Source organism: Battus philenor, unplaced genomic scaffold (genome assembly GCF_028537555.1).
Source record: "Battus philenor isolate CCGP_79_NKW_IND1 unplaced genomic scaffold, ilBatPhil1.0.hap1 SCAF_5, whole genome shotgun sequence".
Taxonomy (NCBI): domain Eukaryota; kingdom Metazoa; phylum Arthropoda; class Insecta; order Lepidoptera; family Papilionidae; genus Battus; species Battus philenor.
Genome location: NW_027181715.1, coordinates 8,328,836 through 8,341,425, shown reverse-complemented (window position 1 = coordinate 8,341,425; position 12,590 = coordinate 8,328,836). Strand labels below are relative to the sequence as shown.

Sequence of the window (12,590 nt, the reverse complement as noted above, 5' to 3'; positions counted from 1 at the left end):
CGACGTGTGTTATTTATAATAAATTATTTATAATAATAAATTAATATTGATTTAAAAATATAAAATTATAGTACCCGGCGATAAATATTGTACATCGACCTTTGGAAAGAGACAATCAGCTTATTTCGGCTTCATAGAGCACTATCTCTGTCCCACACTACCGATGTGACATTTTTTCAGTTGTTGTATTTCTTGCGACAGAAATAACGCTCTACGAAGCCGAAATTGGCCGATTGTCTTTTTCCAAAGGTCGATGTGCAATATTTATCGCCGGGTATTGTAGTCGTATTTACAGTAACATTACAAGTTATGTTCTGTAACACTATCTAAATTATTAATAAATAATTAATTACGATAATTATCAGTTTAATAACCTAAAAAATTACCGGACTTTTTCATCAAACGTACAACGAAATAATATTTACTAAAATTGTAATATTAACACATCAACCTGAATAGTATTTAATTCGATAGTCTTTATTGTACACGTAACATCAGAAAGAAAACAGAGTATTAAAAAAGAACAATAGGCGGTCTTATCACTCGAGGCTGTTCTTACAGACAACCATAGTATGAAAATATAAGAATGACAAGAAACGGGTAGTCGACATGTACATACATTGTACGAAATAGTTCCAAATATCACACATATTCTCTTAAGTCAAATATGCGTGCAATTTATTATTTATAAGTATATATTAATTATAAATATATTTAAATACTTAATTATCCATAACAATATATAATAAGTTTATTAATGTCTGCTGCGTTGTTTAGGATTATTGTATAATGATATACTAATTAAATTTAATTATTTACACAAAGTAGTTAAAAATATACAATGCTTCTTTCTTTTCCACTATATAGAACATTTTCTTTAGTAAACTATACATGTCTTATATAAAATAGCAGCATTAGTAACGCACGAATGTGCAGTAATAATTTAAAATTACCCACAAAAAATTAAAACCTTTCCTACCGACAGTCATAATTGATAATGGATAATAAAAAATATTACAAACGCTTTTATTTGCACAATAAGTAAACAATTCAAAGTTTTCACATTTCTTTTATTAATTTAAAATATAATATTAATACATTGTATCAAAATAGAATTATTTTTCCTGGATAAAATTCAGGGATAGGTGTATCATAAACTAAATTCATAATACATAATTTTTTGCTTATCTTCTTCTATGTATATTGAAATTTATTTCATATTTATTACTTCGATTCTGCGCCTGCAAGGAAGCGCAATAAATAAATAAAAAAAATTTAAATCCATTCTTTTTTTGCTTTTACAGATTTTACAACAGTAATAACAGACATGTACTTGTTTGATATTTAATGGCCGGCATTAGTCATTCGTTATTAATCAGACTAATAGATTCAGCAAACAACATATAATTGTTATTTCAACGGTTACGCGAAATTTTCAAAACGTGTAATTAACTTATGTTTGTTAATTATAAATATTATAATAAATTTATTGATAATCAATCATATATAGTATTGATAGTTCTAATAAAGTATAAATTGGAAAGTGTTCCTCGATTCCTAATGAACTATGTTATACTCTATTTGAAGTGAAAATGCTATTGTCTTTAACCAATATATAGGTATTATCAATGTTTGGCATAATCCATTTCTAAAGATAAAAATATCTACTCATTTAAACCATAACCTATATCTTATACTCAGCCATCATATATGAAGAGGAAGATAGATGTTTTAATTGCTCTTTGGCATAATATTTAATAAAATATTTTTAGAAAAAATCATGAACACATAGGACCATTTGCCAATTTTTAATTTTATACTTTAGTTATTATGCACCGAAACATCGTTAGGTATTTTATTAAAAGTAAACAAATGTGTTCAAAACTACAGGCTACAGTTAAATTTGGCTTAATAAATAGACACTGCCGGTTTAGATTATATAAGTTTTTGATAGTATAGATAAAAGTTTGCCTTATTTTTAACGAAATAAATTATTACTCTGTACACAGTTTCAGTGTGAATTAATATTTATTATTTAGTTTACTTCAAACCCCCTGCTACTTTACACTAATTAGCATCATAGGCATTTTTAAAACTTTTTTATATTTGTGATTAACATTGATCAAAAATTCTCTCTCTGCTTATGAATCTGTAAATTAATTAGTCAGTAATTAATTCATTAACGTAATTTCATACGTATATTACGCAGTATAATAATTATTAAGTCATTTATTTTGAAAAATAAAATAGCTTTAATATGTTATAGGAGATAAATAGAGTAAAACATCCATCTCATATATTTTGTGCAGTGTTTAATGCAAAAAACTTGTTCGATTACATTTACAAAATTTTGAAATTGTGTCTTATGTAAGACTATAAAAATAAAAAATTTGCATGCTCTAGCACGTAAGTATTTTTGAATGATTTTTATAAGGAAATACAGCTTGTGTCAGTTTTCTTCTTTTTAAAATATTGCTAATGGTTATAATAATTAAACTAGCAAAACATTCATTTACATAACATTATTTTCCACTACACGTAAAATATGCACATAGTGTACATGTATATGTTACTAAAGAAAACAGCGATCAATATATAAGCAAAAACAAACTTTTAAACAGTAGACGGTGTATTTGAACAACTCTTAAGCTTCAAGATTTATATCAGGTACCCGTAACAAAGTGGCCACAATTTTTAAAGTGTCTGTTCTCGAATTTAAGAATGAAAAAAAAAACGTAAAGTTGCATGGTATCATTTATCAAGATACCGTGTCTTCGTGACTAAAAATCTACTTACAAAAACTCATTTCAGCTTTTTCAACTTGCTAGAAATAAAACTACATATTTTTATAAACATTTATGAAGAAAAAATGCTAGCATGGAGTTCATACCACTCACAGAGAGATTAATAAATCCGACAGAAAAATAGTTTTAATCAAAAATTATTAAAATAATCTTGTAATCGGTAAAACAAAAATTTAAAAAAATAGAAACACAGAGAGGTAATAGGAGATTTGACTATGGTGAAAATTTATATTTTACATTCTATAAATAAACTTTCTTTCATACTTTATTAAATAAACTGAAAGTCTGGATTATTTAATCTAATATAGGTATAAAACCATCATAGAAAAACAAATATATTTGTAATGAACAACAAGAATATTAGACAATCTTTAGAAAATCAAGTCAGGTAACTTATTAGTTGTATGATACATTTTCTTCTATCCACGAGTAATACGTATTGTTTATTAATTCTTTTTACAGTTGGTGCAATGGCGAACTTAATTCCTTATTACTTTATTATTATTAATATTACTCTACAGTCAACCTAGTACGAACATATGTATAAAACATTTTATAAAAGTTATATTAAACAAGTAAACCACATAGCCACTAAGCATCGACGGCAGCTAAACCGCTCATTAGGCCATGCTCTCCCCGGTAGAACAAATGCAGTATTCGCTGGTGATACGAGCTATAAACTGCTGTAAATTACGAAAGAAAGATCTATTATAAAAATAAACTATAATTGAATAATTGTCATTGAACGTGATGTTTCACATATAATTCGTAACACAAAATGATATAATTTAAACGTAAATTTGTAATCATTACTTTACATTTAATGATGATTGCATGTTATATGCATTTTCGAGATTGTACAAAGAATATTTCGTACAAACAAAGTAATTTCAAGTCGTTTTCAATCAATATAACTAAAGCGTTAAATTGTACAACTGAAAGCTGTGTATATATCTTGTATATCTGTCCAAATATGAAATAATTTGTGCCTTTAGCAGAAGACTAAATTATGTATAAATATGTTTCAAAAGACATTATGCTAAATTAGCTGTATAATTAAAAAATAAAAGGTTTTAACATTTCACCACTGTAAAAATGACATTGACAACTTGTTTCAAACAACCTCTGCAATAAAGCAAGGGTCTTGCATCAGTCAGGTATACGTTAACTATATCAAGGTAAAAATAATTCAAGATAACACTGACTTTTATCTTGATGGGTAAACAGAAGTACGAAAAAGTGTTTCCAGAGAAAAATGTACATGATACAAGAAACTTACAAACTTCTTCAGATAAGGATACTTGTGGAAAGGAAAGTTTTTTTGCTCGGGGGACTGTGTTGAGATGTACATCATGGAATTTCTTTTTACTCTACGTATTTGCAGAGCACTTAGCAAAGACAGTCGGTTTTAAATCTATTTTCTTTAAAAAATTTAGGCTCTCTTTTAGTGTTGCTTTTATAACATGATTCATGCATATAAAACAACACGAAAACAATTGTGTTGCTCAAAAAAGAAATTAATTTTAACAAAAATACGCATCTATTTTGTTTTGGCAAAAAAGAGTAAAATGATAAATGTGTCACAAAATTGTCATTTGAGGACTATTATCCGTATCAAAATGAGATAATGTCCAGTATTCAAATCAAATAGCGATGATCCTTTCACATCTCAAGAATCATTTGTTTAATGTGCTAATAAAGAGTTACTGCTATGTTCCAATGTCGACACGGTATGTCTACGTTTATTACGTTTTGTAGTTGAATCATTAATGATATATTTAACATACATAATTCAACCACAAAATAGCACGGTTTTTACAATTCACCACCATGTAACGAAATAAGACAAAATTGAGATACGGAATGATATATATTTAAGGAAAGCTTATATCTACGACAACCATTTCTAAAAACCTGATATCTGTATGAAACAAAATATCAAGGCATAATATTATAAAAGTATACACTTACTCTAATTATAAAGTTTTGTAAGTTTGATTTTACTTTATTGAACTTAAATATTGTCGGTTTGTTGTAATTTAAAAATATTGTTATTTATTATCTAAACTAACATAATCTAATCACCACCTACGGTTCTCGTAGCCCGTTACACCATTCGCTACGCGAAAGCGCTTGTGTTATGTTTTAATTCAAAATGAGTACTCTGAAAATGCTGTAGTATTTACGGTTCACTTTTAAATTGTTTGGATTGTACTATTAAAAAAATTTAAAAATCATTTATTAAAAAATTTAAAGATTTTTAATGGTTATATATAATTCATTTAATTTTTCTTTACTTTATTTATAAGTAGAGCCCAGCGTTGGATTCTTGATATGACTATCAGCGAAAAGTCTATTTATTAGTGAGGACATAGAAATATTCCATTCTTTTTTTTTTTTTAAATAGAAAAATTTGTGACTTTAATTTGAGTTTAATAGTATCTACATAAAACAGTCACTTAAAATGACGTATGACTGGCTGAATTAATGCTTTTAATAAAACTTTAAGTATAACAAAAATTAATATAATTTATAATTTGATAAAAAATGATGGTTTCTCACTTCGGACCTCATTGGCAAGCAGAGCCATAGAGGGCTGTGTTCCGGATTTCTCTACGATAATCAAGGATAAGATGAATTCCAATTCACAAAATTGACATACGCTCTTTTCATGGTCGCTGGGGGACGCTGCATGCAGACCGCTTCCAACCGGTCCTATAAAAAACATATTGCTCGAATAGTGATGAGAAAGAGATTGAAACGTATTTAATTGAAAGTAATTGAAGCGAGCGGCACATAAAAGTTTTGTATGGCACAATATTTTGAAAAACAAAATCTAGCACATCACCTTTATATATATCAATTGAAACCAGCAAAGTAATAATTGCGCTTTTACAGAGATCATTGGTTTAATATTTGGTGCACTTTATGAGCGTTTACGAGACATTTAGGACAAAAGGTCGAGAGATTTACTGCGACGGCAGCAAGCAATATATGGTAATGTTTCATTCCATTTGTTTTAACGAAATTGCAAACATATAAAATTATTTCATTAAAATTTAAAAACAATGAGTTCTCGTTGTTGAATGTCACGTTTCTAGTACGAGCTGCCGCCCACGCCGGCAACAGCATTGTCACTGACAATGACGTGCGAAATTAACTGAGCACCAACACTCATTGAATATTTACACAGAATCTTCCCAACTTGCCTGCAATATACTTTTATTGTTTTTATTCAATACTGCAGTTACTATAGTTATATAAATCATTTACTTTAAATCATTTCAATAGTTTGCATAATGAAATTATACTATTCCTACAAATATATTTTACTAACATGAATATTTTCAAAGTTTTTATATATTTAAACACGATTATACTTTTTATTATTGTTTCGTTGCATACAATCAAGTGTAAAAAAGGCGACAAGGAAATATTTACAATATTTATGACATAGATTGAAACAGATTTAAACTAAAAAAAGAGAATGGTGTCATAAAATGATGATGACGTTATGAAATATTTAATATTTATGAATAATATGTTTTTATTTGCTTAAATCATATTTGATTTAAATTAAATACATATTAATTAAGAGCTGTAACTTGCGAATATTCAAATTGAATTCCAAATGTGTACTTGGTTCACGAAACAATTTCATTCTAATCTAACAGCTTCGTATAAAGTTTGAAGCGAAGCATTCCATTGTTATCGCTAACTAGCTTGAAAATAGCAATACCTCGCTGATCGATATAATGAAATATTATGTATTGTAATAAATATTAATAATGTAATATATAGAATAAAAAAATATATTTTTGTTATTTTAGTTCTATTTTACCTCAGATTAAACTATGCAAGATGACAAATAATAAATTACAACTTAACACATTTGCGCCTCTTTTACTTGTCCTGTTAAAATAAGAGTGATCAAATTATTGATTTGTGTAAAAGTTACTTTTTTCCATAATGCGCAATTTACAAGAGTCAAGTCACATTTGATCAAAAATTGCTTAATTTATGCCTTGAAAATAATAAAGTCTTAGTTGCAAAGTATTAATTTCGATTATATTAATGCCATTATAATAAACGCTCTTAATACGGTATTTAAACAAATGTTTTTTTAGCTTTACATATTCTCTACGATAATTTTAACTAGCACAATTCAGAAATTACGAAATTCTTATTTTGGTCGCCCAAGATATATGCCTCTCCTTGTTATCTACCTGGTAAAACTTGCGAGCGTATTTTTGCAGTTTTATATAATTTTAAATAACGGTATATAATTTAGAGTTTTTATATAACGTATATTTTTAATCAATATTTTTTGAATCTTGTAACATACCTTACTCTTTGTTCATTTTAAGTAAACATCTTCCTACAGCTGTGAAAACTGATTTAATTAAATGATAAAGACACAAATAAAGTCGCTGACCTTTAATATCTACAAACAGAGAACTTGCAAAGCTTATTTGCTGATATATTAAAAAAACGTATCTAAGAAATGAAGAGAATTTTAATAAGAAGATACTTATATTGATCTCCGTTTTCACGGGACTGATTAATGTTTGTTTTGAAGTATCTATTTATAGCTATTGCTATCCTCCGTTGATATAACTGTTAGCCTTTACCACAGATAAAACAGGAACAAAAATACTTGACAACAATTTCTAAAAAAGTCATTATTTATAAATAAAGAAGGATTGTTTTACAATGAAACGGTTTTCTGATTGAATTTGCTTTATACTTACTAACGACTAGCAAACTTGTTATAGTTATCTCTAAAGGTTAGGTTTTTGTAGTGTGTAAAATATTTGTAAAATTCTTTTTTAAATATTTTTGTTACTCTCTGTTTACCTTTGAATAGATATCTGGACAGCATAACGACCAAAACTTAATAGTCTTTAATATACTGGAGATAGCCATATGGAGGAATAACCTTCTACTACAAAAACACACAGGGACCTCACATAAAGTACAATATTTGCTTTATTTATATTACTTCCTTTAATCTATTATTTCTAAAATAAATACAATTGTTACTACAGAAGAAAAAGCCGATGTAACGAATATTAATGGATATGCCAATTACATCACAGTACAACTTTCTTGGTCTATAACTAATGATGCAATAGCTGTCCAGTCCATTGATTGAAATTTATCGCGACATTGAAAAGGTTAACGATTTATTGTGCTTTGTGCAGAATTCCAATCACGGCCCCTTAATTATCATACTTACACAGAATAGTAAAGATAGTCTTTCACAAATTCAGATAAAAAGATTTATATGTATATATATAGAAATTTCTACTTTAAAGTCAATTTAAGTAATATAGCAATGATAATATACAAGACTTAGAAAAAAAGTTCTCCCAAATTTTCAATTTTAAAATTTTCAATTTGTTTTATAGTCACAAAATGTAAGTTGACGATAAGTTAACACGCAATCCGGTGGCTACACTTAAGGGTACAAGTAAGAACAAAACACATGACTTACACAACGTTATACTTTTGATTAACTTTTAGTATCACTCGACATGCTCATCAGTTTTTTTTTTATGATTTAAAAGTAATTATAAATTATTTTCTTTTATTTTATTATTACATTCCAGTATTGTTTATGATTTCGTTGTATTAACATGAAAACCGTTATTTAGTAATAATACTTTTTTCTTTATAAAAAACAGAATGCGATTTCTAATATGATCGTCTACGTTATGTTTTAATATATAACCTATTATTGTTTATACAGTAAAGTTCATAGACTATTAATGCCCAAGAACGATAGATTGCCAAATTTGGAAACCATATCACCTAATAATTAATCATCGGTAATATTTAAAAGCGTCATGAGAGCTAAGGTGCACTAATATTTCTATTAGTCATAACATACAAGAAAATTAGCCAATCGATTTCATCGTATTAGGCGATAGACGCCCGCTGCAAGGCATAGGCCTCCCTCAAATATCACCACGATGACCGGTCCTTCGCTACTACACTACTCAAAAACCTTTCGGCCCTAACGGCCAGCAGTTGCACAAGCGACTGCCACTTTACTTTATAACAAAATAATTGCACATATTCAGTGCTGTATAATATTTCTTACAAGATCATAGTGAAGAGATTCTTAGAAAGTGGGTCATTCCGCTTGACTCCTTTATAAAGAAGGTCGGTTTTACTTGCCGACAATTGCAAAATAAATTGGATTTGTATTATAAAACAACTTTATTTCCTGTCATGTAATCCTAACAAAATTATCTAGTTGACACGTTTAATTTCCTTCCTCATAGCCTGGAATGTTTTGCTGCTCATAATAATTACCGTAGCAGGAATTTCCGATGCATTCACCAGCGAAACCATTTCCTTATCGCATATAGACAACTTTAATATTTGTAGGGATTCTACCACAAAAGTCCGTAAGTCGTCTCTTACGTATCAGAAATTTGATGTTTGGTAAAAACATCTCTAGTAAAATGATGTGTATTCACAAATGCTAACAATATCTCAAATTTGGCAACAACACTTACTGTCCAACTAAATAATATCGCGCTCGTAAACAAATATTCTCAAAATAAAGACCTTTTATCTGATCATTTTTATTCAATAAGTTTTAATTACGCACTGTATTTGTAGATTCCTCAAAAGCAAATGTAAAAATAATTACATGTTTATTTTCATGACTTATTTACAGACCTCTCTTTTAAGAATATTTTTAAGATGTTTTGAGAAAAAAGTTGTTTATTTCACATTTTTAGGAAATTACTCATTTGAATATCAAAGCAAAGATGTATTTGTTTCATTAGAATACTGAGATGTGATCTCGTCTTGATCTTATAATTTTTTTTCTTAAAAGTTTTACATATAACTACGTATACTACAAAGACAGATTACATAGTGAAATGTGTCTTAAAGTTTAGTTTTATGCCCAAGTTGTGTTACTACAATCGCTTTGATTTATTTTCTATCGTGTTACCAGTAAAAATAAAATAGGAGTACAAAATTTAACAAAACTGTACATACTCGCTTTTTGCATAGTTATGTTGAGAATTCAAATAAAATTTAAAAACCGATACAAAATTTTATTCGTAAAATACAGAACTATCTCAAAGTCATAGTTCAGAACTTTGACTCCCATCATTCATCCGCTTCACTCATTCATTCACAGAATTGCTGTTCATTGTCATGCGTTGTACGATCCTAAAATCTTTAATTATTTTTTTAATAATACTCTATATATCATACTGTTTTAAACATAAAAATTCTATTAAATTTTATCGCTTCATAAAGAATCCATCAGTAATTCATCATTTCACTTAGAACATTCGCTACTGAACTAGATAAAGGCGGTCTGCACATCGTAGTACGACGTCTAGCTGTCACTGAGGTGGACAGAATTCGTGGGTGAACGTCCTACACTGCGGTTACTGGTTTTTAGTATCTACTCCAGAAACTCACTCTCCTATCGGTTTTGCGCGCTATGTAACTAGTACTCTTGTAACTGCTAGACTTCATCGGTTACATCCGTTCGTCTATGGATCTTCCCATTCCTGATTCCATCTCGTAGAGGAATTCTGGGCTAGTCCTCATCAGTATTTTCAGTTTATTAGCTCGCGGATTTCGGATCCGCGTGCCCTGAGTCCAATGAAGCTGTAAAAGCCAAAACGGCTAACAGCGCGCATCAACATTCGAATATAGCAAGACCGCAAGTCATCACTGATAACACATTGGTCATAGACCATCGTCTTGAGTCACTAAGGGATCATGGATAAGCTATTGACTGTTCCGAATCCGAAATGTTCAATTCTAGTATCAGATTTTATATATATATTCAAGAGTAATGAAACAAGGAATAAAACCGTATAGTTCCGGCGGATATCCTCTCGTTCGCGATACCAGATATCCCGTTTCATTAACTAATGTATCGTTCGTTTTATTATCAGTTTTTAAAACACATTTGTTCCTTTTCTTTTATACGAAATGTGAAATATTCGCTTTAGTAAATTTTCGTTTTCTAAATGTTCTTAAATGAATAAAAAACTTGTTACTTTAATAATGTATGTTTTAATTAAAATACAAGGAAAGTTGCCGATCCTTGGGGAAGTCTTTGGTGTTGCATTCTATCGGCTGATATGTGGATGACAATGATGATGAATTAAAAGATCTAAAAATATAAATTAACATTTAATTATAACAGTCCTGTAACTACTATTCCTGTTCTGTTTAATGATGTGTAAAATAAATAATAATTTTTAATTTTTTAATGATTATGGCGACCTTCAACAAATCTTTAGGGCTTTCTTTAAAAAAAGTCCCGTTTATATCCGTATAGATATGTTTATGTCAATCTACCAGATTATACTACTTACTCTATGAGAAATAAATATTAAAATGCTACTTATTTTTAAATTAGAACACAATTTATATATTATAAATTAATTATTTAAATTATAAGTATAATATAATAAAACTAAAAAGTATAATACATTTTGATGCTTACATAATTTCCTTTAGAACATATTAAATTTATACGCTAAAGCAAACTACATAATACAGCTGTATTAATTGAAAACAATGCAGTGACAAGTTAACTTAATGTAAACACACATTTCAAAACGGGTAGCCATATATCAAGTGATATTTCCCCGCATTTGACATAAATGAAAACGTTTGCTTCGCCCATATGCAATATACATGGAAAACGGAACTTCTGAAAATGTGTACATTATTTATTTACGTTACCATAGTTTTATATTCCTTAAATATTAAAATTTTACCTGATACATAACCGAATTTATTTAAAGAAAATATTTTAATTTCTTTTTTATTTTTTCCTACAGCGGCAGTTTTTTGCAAAAATTCTGCATTACTCTAAATACAGATGAGATAAATTAACTGCGTTAATGCGTCAGAGAAGTATCCAGTGCCAAAAATTTGTGGCGGTAGAGAAAATCAATTGACGTCAGCAAGGAGATATTATTTCAAAGTGTCAAAAGAAATTAAAAATAACGGACTGTGATATTTACAAAATTGCAACGACATTGCATTATTACTGACAGGCAGCTGACATTGACCAATAATTTTAATACGAAAATAAGCGACCAAATTACTTAGCATGTCTTTTCGAGTTGCAGTTGATTATTGACTAGTAATTGGGTTCTTTTGCAAGAAACCGTCGAGATAGGCGACCGTATTATATCTGCTGACAGATATTACTACCAAGACCTTAATGTTTTTGGATTTCAACGTAGTCGTAACAAACGAAATAACTAAGGTAATGAAACGTTTCACTTTAAGTCTCACCGTGATGAGCGCGGATTTGGTTTTTTTTAGCACTGACAATTAATGTTTAGCACCAAGCTAGAAGAGTGCTGGAGCACTTAACCTGGACCTATTTACAGTCACTAGACTCGAGGGTTTGCATTTAAAATATTTTAATTTTCCACTAGAAACCTCCAAAAGTTGTGCCCTAGCTGAAATCTTAATCATCCTTAAATCATATGAGATCTGCCTTCAAGGTCGATCCGCATATTGTTTTAACTTCTTATTGAACTTAAATAATCTCAGTTAGCACGTAACTGATATTTTTGTGCAATAACCAAGTTTCTATGTCTCCTTTTTTTTCACGCTATTTTTTTTTTAAAGTAAAAGACGGAAAACGGGGTTGTTAATCGAAATTTATGTTACATAAGATGTAATAAAAGTATTGTTCTGATAGATTAAAGATATCATAATAGCTCCCAAGTAAACGCATTCTAAACTAATGCACGTCTTAACCCATTTCTGACT

The 12,590-nt window shown here is 28.9% G+C and overlaps 2 protein-coding genes across 4 annotated transcripts in view; one reads left to right on the top strand and one right to left on the bottom strand.

The window, feature by feature from the left end:
• Positions 1 to 12,590, top strand: part of LOC137929923 (uncharacterized) — a 97,849-nt gene that overhangs the window by 49,775 nt on the left and 35,484 nt on the right. The window lies entirely within an intron of this gene.
• Positions 1 to 12,590, bottom strand: part of LOC137929924 (tetraspanin-4-like) — a 67,800-nt gene that overhangs the window by 38,104 nt on the left and 17,106 nt on the right. The gene's annotated exons all lie outside the window — the stretch shown is intronic.